The 13,371-nt window shown below is 38.3% G+C and overlaps 1 pseudogene; it reads left to right on the top strand.

Annotated features, from left to right (window-relative positions):
• The first annotated feature begins 8,641 nt into the window (after positions 1–8,641).
• LOC109388831 (proteolipid protein 2 pseudogene) lies at positions 8,642–9,450 on the top strand (annotated as a pseudogene).
• The last annotated feature ends 3,921 nt before the right edge of the window (positions 9,451–13,371 follow it).

Here is a 13,371-nt window from a genome sequence, read left to right as displayed (position 1 = left end):
GCTGCAGCCTACGCCATCGCCAGCGACTCACAGCAGCCCAGCTCCAAGTTGAGCTGTTGTTCAGCATCTTAGCTGTAGAGGGCAGCGTCACTGGCCCTCACATGTGGCATCCGAACCGGGGCCCTCCGGCATCCCAAGCCAGCTCTTAACCATCGCGCCACTAGGCCGGCCCTCATCTGAGTTTTTTGTTTGTTTGTTTGTTTGTTTTTATAACTGAGCCATCCTGACACCTGTTGGCAGCTCAGCGGCAGCTCAGTTCATGCTGGGAATTGAACCGGCGACCCTGTTGCTCAGAGCTCGCACTTTTGAGTGAGCTCTTAACCAACTGAGCCATTCGGCCAGCCCTTGAGTATTTCTTTGTTTATGTTCATTCCTGACGGATATTGTTGCTGGGTATAGAATTAAGTTGACAATTCTTTCCTATCATTTTAAAGTTGTTGTTTTATTGTCTTCTAGCCTCTGTGGTTTCTGATGAGAAACCATCATTATTAACATTATTGTCTTTAGCTCTGAAGTGAGTATCTCTAAGCAGCACATACAAGTAGATGGGCCTTGTTTTTTATCCATTCAGCCACCCTGTGTCTTTTTATTGGAGCATTTAGTCCGCTTACATTTAAAGTAATTATTAATAGATATGTACTTATTGCAATTGTGTCCATTGTTTTTCAGTTTTTCTCTGTTCTTTTCTTCTTCTCTTGGTCTCTTGTCTTATGGTTTGATGCTTTTCTTTAGTATTAAGTTTGGGTTCCTTTCTCTTTATTTTTTGTCTATCTATTATAGGTTTTTAGTTTGTGGTTATGAGGTTCATATATATTGACATACATATGTGTGTATCTGAACATCAGCTTTAAATACACTGATACATATATGAGTATATATACCAGGGGTGTCAAAAAAATATATTCAAGTGGACATTTTGGTCAACGTTATTCAAGGAGTATTTCACCATAATCAGGTGTCTGGATACTGATGGTAACCACTTTGAGCACCTCTTGTAATTGCAGAAGTCAAATGTGACTTTTAGTCTTCCTTTGTTATTGATATATATTGAGTATTACAATTTTAATACAGTTTTCTTTTCTTAAAATGTACTCACATTTTAAGAAAGGAAAAAACCATTAAATTTTTGATATGTCTATATATCTATGTCTATATCTATCTATATCCATATCTATATCTATCTATATTTATATCTGTATCTATATCTATATATCAGTTTATTTAAAGCTGATGGTCAGTTAAGTTACATCATGTGCTAAAAGCATTACATTTTTACCCCCCTTCATGTTTTATGTTTTTGATGTCATATTTTACATCTCTTTATTTTGAGTACCCCCAACTACTTATTGTAGTTATAGTTGATTTTATTACTTTTGTCTTTTAACCTTTATACTAGCTTTTTAAATTGGCTGATTCACTGCTTGTACTATATATTTGCCCTTACCAGTGAGATTTGTCATATATTTTCTTATTTCTAGTTATGGTCTTTTATTTTCCACTTAAAGAAGACCCTTTAACATTTCTTTTAAGGACTGTTTATTGATGATGAACTCCTTTAGTTTTTGCTTTATCTCTCTTTCAACTCTGATTGATAACCTTGCTAGGCAGAATACTTTTAGCTCTAAATTTTTTCCTCTCAGCACTTTAAATATATCCTGCCACCCCATTCTGGCTTGTAAAATTTCTGCTGAAAAATCAGCTAATGGTTTTATGGGGTTTACCTTGTATATAACTAGTTGTTTTGCTTTTGCTGCCTTTAAGATTTTCTCATTTATCTTTAACTTTTCCCATTTTAATTATAATATGTCTTGGTGTTGTTCTCTCTGAGTTCATCTTCTTTAGGACTCTGTGATTCTTGGACCTGGGTGTTTGTTTGCTTTCCCAGGTTAGGGAAGTTTTCAGGCATTATTTTTTCAAACATGTTTACTGATTATTTCTCTCTCTTACCTTTGGGGCCCCTATAATGTAAATGTTAGCATGCTTTCTTTTCCCCAGAGGTTCCTTAAACTATCCTCATTTTTAAAACTCCTGATAGGGTGATTTCCACTATTCTGTCTTCTCAATTGCTGATTTTTTCTTCTGTATTATTTAATCTGTTGTTGATTCCCTCTAGTATATTTTTTGTTTTGCTTACTATATTTTTCCACTCTGATTGGTTCTTTCTTATATTTTTTAAGTTTGTTGAAGTTCTCACTGTCTTCATTCTTCTCCCACGTTCAGTGAACATGTTTATAGCCATTACTTTGAACTCTTTATCAGGTAAATTACTTATCTTCATCTTGTTAGGGGTTTCATCTTGTTTTTTCATTTGGAACATATTCCTTTGTCTCTTCATTTTGTTTAATTTTATGTATTGGTTTCTATGAATGAGGCAAAACAGCTACTTCTCCCAGTCTTTAAGGAGTGGGCTTTGTAGAAGTGACCCCTATGTAGACTGTGTGCCAGGCAGCTTTGACAAGCAAGCTGGAGCTGGAATGGATGTGGGCTAGGGTGTCCAAGGTTGCTCTGCACTGGAGCTCCCCTGGTGGGGTGGCTGGAGCTGAAGCAGGCATAGTAAAGGGATTTCAGGGCACTTCACACTAGGGCCATCCCAGTGGGATGGTGGAAGCTGGGATGGGCACAGGCCAGGAGATCCTGGGACATGCCACACTGGGGCCACCTTCGGAGAAACTATTGAAGCTGGTGGGCCGGGGGCCCAGGGCACAGTGGGGTAGCCTTGGCAAGCCAGCTTGAGCATCTGGACAGTGCTTCTATGCAGGACTATAAAGGTGGTACAAGAATGTAAAATATCATGTTTGTCAGCACCTCCAATCCTGGAGAGAATTCCACCAGTTCTCGAATCATTTGGCAGACACTGTAAAAAAATTTTATTTCCTTCACCTATTGTCTATGTGCCCTTTAAATTGCTGGATTATTTGTTTGTTTGTTTGTTTGTTTGTTTGTTTGTTTTGCTGTGCTCCAGGGTGGATGAGTATATGCATTGACACCTCAATGGTTTCTCTTCCTATTGCAGGACTCAGCATGAAGGTGAAGTTCCCATTACTGTGTCACCATCTCTTCTACCCTTCTCAATGTGGTTCCTCTATCATTTGTTGTGCAGAAGCTATTCAATCAGCCCTCAGTAGTTCTTCAGGAGGGATTGTTTTATATATAGGTGTATATTTGATGTGTCCATGGGAGGAGGTGAATTCAGGGTCTTCGTACACCACCAACTTTGACCCTGCGCATGATTTTTTCTTTACATCTAGTTTTCAATAATTTGGTTATAATGTGTCTGGGCGTGGTTTTCCTTGAGTTTATTCTGTTTTGTGTCCATTAAACTCCTTGAATCTTCAAGTTAATGTCTTTCACCAGATTTGCAAAGTTTTCAGCCATTATTTCCTCAAATATCTTTTGAGCAAATATTTTTACACAGATTTCTTTTTTTTTTTTAAAGATTTTATTGGGGAATTGGGGAAGGGGAACAGCGTTGGGGGATGGGGGAAGGGGAACAGACAAGTTGCTGTCCTTTTGTTCTTCAGTTTATTTGTGGAGGACATTGCTTCACTGGCCCATGTTGGTATTATCATTGCGCTCTTCCTGGTTGAGGAAGATCGGTCGCCAGACACTGAATGGCCACTAATGGCGGCTCTTGGCAGAGCACTGCAGTGGGAGCTGCAGCCTATGGCGTCGCCGGCAACTCATCGCAGCTCAGCTCCAGGTCAAACTGTTGTTCACCATCTTAGCTGTAGAGGGTGCAGGGTCACTGGCCCTAATGTGGAATCCTAACCGGGGCCTTGCTGCTCAGAGCTGGCGTCCCAAGCCAGCTCTTAACCAACGTGCCCCACATAGATTTCTTTATTGTTATAAATGTTAGATTTTTTATGTAGTTCTTGATGTTCTATTCAGTTTTTCTAATCTCTATTCTCTTTGCTTTCAGATTGGATAATTTCTATTAATGTATCTTCAAGTTCACTGACTCTTTTCTCTGATCTTTATTCTGCTATTGAGCTCATTCAGTAAAATTTAAATTACAGAGAATGTATGTCTTAATACGATTTTATTCTTTTGCAAAAGAATAAGAAATATACCACTTCAAAAATAAGAAAAATATCAAATAAATAATCTAACCTTACAGTAAAGAGAAAAATGAGGAGGAGGAGGAGGAGGAGGAGGAAGAGGAGGAGGAGGGGGGAAAGGAGAAGGAGAAGGAGAAGAAGGAGAAGGAGGAAACAAAACCAAAAGTGACTAGGGCTGGCCGAGTGGCGCATTGGTTAGGAGTTGGCTTGGGACGCCAGCTCTGAGCAGCAGAGCCCCTGTTGGGATCCCACATGAGGGCCAGTGACACTGCCCTCTACAGCTAAGATGGTGAACAACAGCTCAACCTGGAGCTGGGCTGCCATGAGTGCCGGGGACAGCATAGGCTGCAGTGGGGCTGGCCAGCAGTTGGGGTGCGCTTTTGTGAGCTGCTATGAGCAGCCATCCAGTGGCTGGCAAGCGACTGCCTCAGCCGGGAAGAGTGCAATGATAATACCAACATGGGCCAGTGAAGCAACGTCCTCCACAACTAGACTAAAGAACAAAAAAGACAGCAACTTGTCTGTTCCCCTTCTCCAATTCCCTAATAAAATATATTTTTTTTAAAAGTGACTAGATGGAAGGAAATAATAAAGATCATAGAGAATATAAACAAAATAAAGTCTAAAAAAGCAATACCAAAGATCAATGAAACCAAGAGCTAGTTCTTTGAAAAGATAAACAAAACTGATAAACCTTTAACCAGACTCATCAGGAAAAAAAGTGAGAGGATCCAAATAAATAAAATCAGAAATAAAAGAGATGTGTCAACTGACACCCCAAAAATACAAAGGGTTATAAGAAAATTATATGCCAACTAACTGGACAATCTGGAAGAAATGGATAAATTCCAAGAAACATTCAATCTTTCAAGACTGAGTAAAAAAGAAACAGAAAATCTGAACAGACCCATAACTACTAATGAAATTGAATCTGTAATAAAAAAATCTCCCATCAAACAAAAGTCCTGGACCAGGTGGCTTCACAGGTGAATGTTACCAAACATTCAAAGAAGAATTAATACATTTCCTTCTCAAATTATTTCAAAAAATTCAAGTGGAGGAAAGTCTTTTACTTTATGATGCCACCATTACCCTGATTCCAAACCAGAAAGACACATTTCAGAGAGAGAGAGAGAGAGAGAGAGAGAGAGAGAGAGAGAGAGAGAGAGAGAATATAGGCCAGTGTCCTTGATGAATATAGATACAAAAATACTCAAGAAAATATTAGCAAACCAAACTCAGCAATACATTAAAAAGATCATACACCATGATCAAGTGAGATTTATCCCTGGGATGCAGGGTTGGTTCGATATCTGCAAATCATTAACATGATATAACACATAAACAAAATGTAAAATAAAAATCATATGGTCATATTAATAGATGCAGAAAAAGCATTTGACAAATGCATTTATGATAAAAAAAACTCTCAGCAAAATGGGGATAGAGGGAACATATCTCAACATAATAAAGGCCATCTATGACAAACTCACAACTAACATCACACTCAATGGGAAAAAGCTAAAGGCATTCCCCTTAAGATAAGGAACAAGACAAGGATGTCCACTTTCATCACTTTTATTCAACATAGTATTGGAAGTCCTAGCCACAGCAATCAGTCAAGAAAAAGAAATAAAAGGCATCCAAATTGGAAAGGGAGAAGTAAAACTGTCATTATTTGCAGATGACATGATACTATAATATATTTAGAGAACCCTAAAGATTTCACCAAAATACTATTAGAACTGATAAATGGATTCAGTAAAGTAGCGGCGTACAAAATTAATCTTCAGAAATTGGTTGTATTTTTATGCACCAATAATAAACTATCAGAGAGAAATTAATAAAACAATCCCATTTACAAATGCATCAATAAAATAAAATAAAATACTTAGGAATAATTTTAACCAAAGAAGTAAAGGACCCGTACTGAGAAAACTATAAAACATTGAAGAAAGAAATTGAAGAAGATACAAATAAATGAAACCATATACCATGCTCACGGATAGGAAGAGTTAATATAGGTAAAATGTCCATACTACCCAAAAGAATCTATAGCTTCAACACAATCCTTATCAAAATACCAATGGTGTTTTTCATAGATGTAGAACAAATAATTTAAAAAAATTGTATGGAACCACAAAAGACCCCAAATAGACGCAGGAATCTTGAGAAAGTAGAACAATGTTGGAGGTATCACACTACCTAACGTCAAACTACAAGTTCTGACAATTAAGTTCGCAAACTTGTTGCAATGATGTTGCTAACATTTTTATATCAGAGGGATTATTCTTTATGAATTTATGCCAACTGGATAAACAGCTAACCAAGTTTACTATTTGGAAGTGCTAAAAAGGCTGAGTGAAAAAGTTATACAACCTGAACTTTTTTTCAAAAATTCATGGCTCTTGCATTACAACAATGCACCAGCTCACATGGCACTGTGTGTGGGGGAGTTTTTAGCCAGTAAACAAATAACTATATTGGAACACCCTCCCTACTCACCTGATCTGGCCCCCAGTGACTTCTTTCTTTACCCGAAGACAAAGGAAATATTGAAAGAAAGACATTTTGATGACATTCAGGACATCAGGTTAATACAGCAACAGCTCTGATGGCCATTCCAGAAAAAGAGTTCCAAAATTGCTTTGAAGGATGGCCTAGGCACTGGTGTACTGCATAGGTTCCTAAGGGGAGTACATAGAAGCTGACCGTAGTGATATTCAGCAATGAGGTATGTAGCACTTTTTCTAGGATGAGTTCTTGAACTTAATTGTCTGACCTTGTATACTATAAGGCTATAGTAATCAAAACAGACTGATATTGGCATAAAAACAGACACATAGAACAATGGAACTGACCTGACAGAGAGCCCAGAAATAAACCCACACCTATATCTTTAAGTAATCTAAGACAAAGGCAAGAATATACATTGGGTAAAGACAGTCTATTCAATAAATGATGTTGGGAAAACTGGATAGAAACAAAAAAAAAAAGAAAGAAAGAAAGAAAAGAAACTAAACTAGCTTTTTATACCATATGCAACAATAAATGTGAAATGGATTATAGACTTAAATGTAAGACCTGAAACCTAAAACTCCTATAAGAAATTATAGGCAGTATACACTCTGACATTGCTCTTAGTAATTTTTTTTTATATATCTCTTCAGGCATGGTAAACTAACAAATAAAATAAACAAATGGGACTACATCAAACTAAAAAGTTTATGCAGAGGAAAGGAAACCATCAACAAAATGAAAAGACAACCTACTTAATAGGAGAAGATATTTGCCAATGATACATCTGATAAGGGGTTAATATCCAAAATTTATGATATTTTGAACTCATACAACTCAACACCAAAAAACCAAACAACCTGATTAACAAATGGGCAGAGAATCTGAATAGTCATTTCTCTAAAAGGACATAGAGATGGCCAATAGAGATTTGAAAAGATGCTCAACATCACTAATCACCAGCAATGAAAATTAAAAGCACAATGAGATATCACCTGAAACCTGTCAGAATGGCTATCATCAATAAATCAACAAACAGGTTATGGTGGGGATGTAGAATAAAGGAAATCCTCGTGCACTGTTAGTGGGATTGCAAATTGGTGCAGCTGCTATGGAAAACAGAATGGAGGCGCCTCAAAAAATTTAAAATAGAGCTATCTTATGAACCAGCAGTTCCACTTCTGGGTATTTATCATAAGAAACCCAAAACACTAATTCAAAAAGATATGTGCAACCCTATGTTTGTTGTAGCATTATTTACAGTAGCCAAGATATAGAAGCAATCTAATTGTTCATCAATAGATGATTGGATAAAGAAGAAGTGGTACATATATACAATGGAATATTACTCGGCCATAAAAAAGAATGAAATATTTCCATTTGCGACAACATGGATGGACCTAGAGGGTATTATACTAAGTGACAAAGTCAGGCAGAGAAAGACAAATACCATATGATTTCACTTATATGTGGAATCTAAAAAACAAAGTAAACAAACATACAAAACAGAAACAGACTAAAAAATACAGAGAACAAATTGATGGTTAGCAGATGGGAGGGGAGTTGGGGGGCTGGGTGAAAAGGGGGAAGGGATTAAGAAGTACAAATTGGCAGTTACAAAATAGTCATGGAGATATAAAGTACAGCACAAGGAGTATAATCAATAATATTGTAATAACTATGTATGGTGCCAGGTGGATACTAGGCTTTTGGGGGGTGGGGGGGAAATCATTCTGTAAGTTATATAAATGTCTAATCAGTATACTCTACTCCTGAAACTAATATAATATTGAATGTCAACTGTAATTAAAAAAAAATAATAAAGCTAACAATAGTCTGTCTTATAATTTCTACATCTGTGACATCTTGGGATTGGCATGTGTTGTTTGTCTTTTCCCTTGATAATTGATCACATCATCCTTGTCATTTGCTTATCAAATATATTGTATTACATTCTGGAATTTTTGAATATTAAATTGTATAGATACAAATCTTGTTAACATTTCTAAGATATGTCATTATTATTGTTATCATCATTGCTATCATTATTACTGTTTTAGCAGGTGATCAGCCCAGTTAGCATCAGACTGCAAGTTTTTAAAATCACTTCCGAGACGGTGGGCAAGTTGTGTGGATGTGCAGCGTCCTCCAAAGCACCAGGAAGTGAGAAGATTCTGTGTGCCCCCAGGGACTAGGGTGGAAGCAATGGCGGATTCCCAGCGTGACTCGGCACCTAGCTGTGGGGCTACCTGCACCAACTTCTCCAGCACCCAAAAGGGAGTTCTCCTATTTGCTGAAATTATATTCTGCTTGGTGATTCTGGTATGCTTCAGTACTTCAGAACCAAGATATTCCTCCCTTTCAGTGGTTGAGGTGATCCTTGCTGTTTTCTTCTTTGTCCTCTACGGAAGTAACTTGCATACCAGGATAACTTTCATCAACTGGCCCTGGTGTGATTTCTTCCGATCCTTCATAGCAGCGATCCTTTACCTAATCACCTCCATTGTTGTCCTTGTTGAGAGAGTAAACCTCTCCACAATCATCGCAGGGGTACTGGGCCTAATCGCTACCTTCCTCTTTAGCTATGATGCATATGTCACTGTCCCCTTGTCGAAATAAAGACATATAGCAGACCCTGCTGACCCTGCAGATGGCTCGGTATAGTGAATTTCCTTCATTTCTCTCTGCAACCTGCAAATAACTCCTCCATTGAATTAACTCCTCTCCACCACTATAGCACTCCCTATTGAAGTAAAAATGCCTTTATCCATAGAATTTGTATTCCAGACTGCCAGTCAGCCTTCCTTGGTGTAGCTATCCTATGGGTGTGCCTAAGTCCCCCTTATGCAATATCCAAAAGGAGACACCAGTTCTACCTAGACTATGTCCCCACTTAGCCTAAAATGAGTCAGGAAGGCACCTTAGATATCAGGCTCCAGGCTCCAGGCTCCAGGTTGTGACCCACTCCAAATAACCTCCTGGTGTGGAGGGTGGTTCAATGGAGGGATAAATAAATAATAAACAGATTGTTTTAACAACAACAAAAAAATCAGTTTCTGTGAGCAGTGGTCCAATCTCAGTTCAGTTATCAAACCTTGTTGATGCTGCTTTGGGTCTATTCAACACATACATATCTAAAAGGTTAATCTGAGACATAGTTGGTGGTTTAAATCTTAGTTCAATTCTCAAAACTTTGGTCATGTTGCTTTGGGTCTATCTCACGCACATGCAGCTCAAGGATAAATTGGGGAATTGCATAGTTTCTTTCACAGTACTGAGACATCCTCTTCTCCAGCTCACTTCTCTCCCGGATTCCACCTACACTCTGCCCCACAGAGTCCCCATTTCTGTTTGTCTGTGCAAAAAGATGAGGTTTCTTTTGGAGTTTTAACTGCCTGTATAACTGCTGCCAAGCAGTTCTGCACTTGGGGCCTGCCCTTGGGGCAAAGCCATAGGAGAAAAGGGAGGGAAATGGAAAACTCATTCTCAAATGTGTTGCCTCTTCAAGTTTTGATTCCACATCACAATGGGCCTGATTTTATTTCCCTTTAACAGTCCTTAGGTAATTGCTTTTGTGTATTTTCCCCAGAGTTTTTAGTTGTAATCAGGAGGATAGGCCATAATGGATATACTCAATTTTGGTCAGATTTGAAAGCCATATCCTGATATTTGATGCCTAAAAAAGAATTTCTAAGGATGTTTGTAAAGATATGAGAAATTAATATGATGGAAGACTGAGGTCTTAGAGATCACACAGTCTAATGGAACTCCCTCAGTAGTTGCCTGGGGTAGGAATGGGTAAGAGTGCTAAGTATGGACAACAACAATCAAATGTATTCCTAAAATAACTGACTGAAGTCAGAACTCAAGCATTCTAATTATGCTGAGCTGTCTCAGTGCCCTTTCTTATACTCTTCTTCAGCCTTGCACAAACATCCTTTATTGATGTCTAGGGTAGTAATTTAGAAATTATGCTACTCTGAACTCTAGGCATTCCATGAAGTCCTTTCAGGGTCAAAAGTAGTAGAGAGTGCCTGGACTCTCTGGTGCTACTCCCTTCTTCAACTAGAGCAGCCCACTTCTATTTGTTTTTCACATTGGATTGTGTCATAAAATCGCATAAAAATTAAGATTTACATTGGTAAAAGAAAAATCATAGAAAGCCACCAGTTTACAGTGAAGAGCCTGGGCTTCATCAGCAGTAGCCATATGTGATGGTGCTTTCCAACTCTTCTCCACTGATGCTTGTAAAATAGCTGAGATACTCTACATAGGAAAGACTGAGGACTTTTCAGGGACTGCCTGGGGCCCTAAGGAAGGTTCAGAGCAGCAAAAGTGTTTGTTTCTGCTCCCCTAATTTAAAGTGCTTGTCAGAATATTGGAAAAGCAACATTAGCTGTTATCGGCTTTGTGCTTCACTCCTTCACTGCCAGAGCAAACCAGCTTTGCTTGAAGACTTAGTTTTCAAACCAAGATGATAGTGACCTGTTTTACCCCATTGGAGAATATTTGTTTTTTTTATGAGGCTCCTGAGAATGTCAAGTACTTAACATGAAGAAATTGTCATAATACTTGCATTTAAGTTATCAGGCAAGTGGAGGAAGAAACTCTTCCTTCGGTGTCTTATAACACCCAGGTAATATAAAGTAAGTTAAACATTCTTGAACACACTTTAGGGTTAGGATGATGGCTGAGTAAAAATAGCACTTAATAGTTCTTCTCTCAACCTTCCATCACATATTCATGAAGAGATGAAAATGCACAACAAAAATGCACATACAAAAAGATGAAAACGCACAACAACCCTTGAAATAAAGGATAAAAGTCAATCATAGAGGAGATTTCTGGAAGTACTTCTATTGTTAAATTTTCAATATTGCCAAATTAAGAAACAATTGATATCTGAGGCATACAGCATCTTTTGAATCAGGAAAGCACAGCTGGAAAATAAGAAGAACTCTGTATCACACCCCTCCTACATTCCCCTCTTGACTGCCCACAGTTTGAGGATACAGGGCATCACTAGTGAGAAAACTAGGCAGCTGTAGCTATCACTGTGTGGAAGCAGATTTCTTCTGAATGGTCAGAGTGCACCTTCCTGTCATTAACAGCCCCTCTTAACCAATTCAGTTTCTACAATCCCCAGTACACAATAGGGTTAGGATAAAGAGAATGAAGACCTTAGGAAATGTAGTCCTCTCAAAGGTGAAAAATTTCACGTGAGGTACAAATAGAGAAACTAAAAGTAGTGAAAGCTAGGGGAGGGGTTGTCATGCAACACTCAATATCAGTAAAGAAGAGTACATACAGTTAAATTCTCTATGTTAAACATCCTCTTAATAGAGAATCAAGAAGTGATTCTATTTCATTTCAAACAAATTACACAGATAAATGCCTGGAATAAGGCTTGTGCATATCAAATCACAGAGTATTAGAGGACAGTCCATTAGTACCTAAGTTAGATAGTGAGAGAACTAATAGCAAAACTCTGCACCCTATCCACTTTCAAACCCTGGATCTAGATATTTTTCTCCCAATCCAAAGTTGAGAAAATGGGGGGGTGGAATGGGGCAGGGGAAGTGCTTATGGAATAAATTTTGGCAGTGTAAGACAAGGAAAACAATCTCCTAAGAACTTTAAAAAGTCTTCATCTAATACTGATTTACTACAGGAAGAAATTTTAGAGAGATTGTTTTTTTTAAAAAAAACCTACATTTCAATTGACAAATACATGAACAAAATGTGGTATATATGTCCAATGAAATATTATTTAGCCTTAAAAAGGAATGAAATTCTTACACATGCTACAACATGGATGACTTGAAGACATTATGCTAAGTGAAATAAGCCAGTCACAAAAGGACAACTGTTATATGATTCCACTTATATAAGGTACGTATAACAGTCAAATTCATAGACAAAAAGTAGAATAGTGGTTGCCAGGGGCTGAGCAGAGTGGGGAATGGGAAGTTGGTGTTTAATGGGTACAGAATTTTAGTTTAGGAAGTTGTAAAGTTCTGGAGATAGATGGTAGTGATGGTTGTACAACAGTGTGAATATACTTAATGCCACTTTTCTGTACACTTAAAAATGGTAAATTCATTTTTATATATTTAGTATATTAGAAGGGTACTGGTTAAATTGTTGTGCATGCAAAAAATGAACTACTTTGTAGCTGTTAAAAAGAATGAGACAGTTCTATATTTACTGATACAGAACAATCTTTAAGATAGATTGTGAAGATGGGGGAAAAAACATAGTTGAGAAAAGTCTACATCATAAATACGAATGACTGTGTACTTACGGAAAGAATACAAGAAACTGAACAGCTGTTGCCTTTTGTGTTAAGAAACTAGGTGGCTCAGCTGGCCGAGTGGCTCAGTTGGTTGAGCGCAAGCTCTGAGTAACAGTGTCGATGGTTTGATTCCCACATGGGCCAGTGAGCTGCGCCTGAGCTGAGCTGCCACTAAGATGGTGGTGAGAGCACGTGCTCTTAACAAGGTTGCCGGTTTGACTCCTGCATGTGATGGTGGGCCATGATCGTCTAAGATTGAACACAGAATCTTGAGCTGAACAGCAGCGAGCTGCCCATGGGAGGCCGGATGGCTCAATGTGCAACAAGGTTGCCGGTTCAGCTCCCGCATGGGATGGTGGACTACGCCCACCCGCAACTAAGATTGAAAACGGTGACTGGACTTGGACCTGAGCTTGTGCCCTCCACAACTAAGATTGAAGGACAACAACTTGACTTGGAGCTGATGGGTCCTGGAAAAACACAATGTTCCCCTTCCCCAAT

The sequence above is a fragment of the Hipposideros armiger genome, unplaced genomic scaffold, assembly GCF_001890085.2.
Source record: "Hipposideros armiger isolate ML-2016 unplaced genomic scaffold, ASM189008v1 scaffold_209, whole genome shotgun sequence".
NCBI classification, from domain to species: domain Eukaryota; kingdom Metazoa; phylum Chordata; class Mammalia; order Chiroptera; family Hipposideridae; genus Hipposideros; species Hipposideros armiger.
Note: the sequence above shows the minus strand (reverse complement) of the source record. Positions and strands in the feature narration are given on the sequence as shown.